This window comes from Garra rufa, chromosome 12, assembly GCF_049309525.1.
Source record: "Garra rufa chromosome 12, GarRuf1.0, whole genome shotgun sequence".
Classification (NCBI taxonomy): Eukaryota; Metazoa; Chordata; class Actinopteri; order Cypriniformes; family Cyprinidae; genus Garra; species Garra rufa.
In genome coordinates this window covers 34,658,674-34,659,872 of record NC_133372.1, presented here as the reverse complement: position 1 = coordinate 34,659,872, position 1,199 = coordinate 34,658,674, and positions in this window count along the sequence as shown.

Below are 1,199 nucleotides of genomic sequence, written 5' to 3'. Positions count from 1 at the left end.
TATGTAATTAATAAAATGTTAAAAAGGACAGTATTATTTAAAATAAAAATCTTTTGTAACAATATACACTACTGTTTAAAGTTTGGGGTCAGTAAATTTTTTCTTTCTTTCTTTCTTCGAAAGAAATTAATACTTTCAATCAGCAAGGATGCGTAAATTGATTAAAAAAAGATAATAAAGACTTATATTGTTGGAAAATATTTATTTTTTTGTTCTTTTTAAGTTTTTATTCATAAAAGAATCCTGAAAAAAGTATCACAGGTTCCAAAAAAAATATTAAGCAGCACATCATTGATAATAAATTTGCATATTAGAATGATTTCTGAAGGATCATGTAACACTGAACTGGAGTAATGACTGATGAGAATTCAGCTTTGTATCACAGAAATAAATTATATTTTCAAGTATATTAAAATAGAAAACTGTTATTTTAAAGTACAATAATATTTCATAACATCGCCTTTTCTTTACTGTACTTTAAGCATAAGATCCCAAACTTTTGAACGGCAGTGTAAATAAATGTTAAAACCAGTTTGATAATCTAATACAGACGTCTTACTCCTGCATTGCATAAGCAGAGAGGTTTCCCTTCTAAGGGGGAAAACCCAGTCAGTGGTGGTACTGTATCTCAATTCACACACCCTCACCTCTATTAAACTCTGGCAGCGACATCCAAACTTTCCAAACAATCCCATGAGTCTTGAATGACTTCACCAAACTTGGGAGGTTGGTAATCACGTCAGTAACGATACCCTAGACTGTCATGTCAAGTTTAGATATGGCGTAGAAGCAGAGGCATTTTAACGTACGTACGTACATGCATACATAGGCTTCGAGTAAACTAAGTGCATGGATTCGTCAAACAATGTGTCATTTTCAGCACGGCTCATCAGCTGTAACTCTAAACTGAAAACATCACTGCCAAGAAGACTGGACAGCGATGACACCAACATGAAAATACACACTGAATTAACCTCTGAAAAGGATCGTGATCTTTAACACTCCTCGTCATTAATTCAGTCCCCTGTTTTTCAGATCCCATGTGGGACGTGAGACCTAGGACAGCCATGATGGAGAAGGTGTTGAAAGCTGAGTTTCTTTGCACAGTTCATGGAAAGAGGATGTGATGTATAATTAGCTGCCTTTTCTCAATAGCTCAAATAGCAGTGCTATTAGTAAAAGAGCAGTGTGTATTCTGT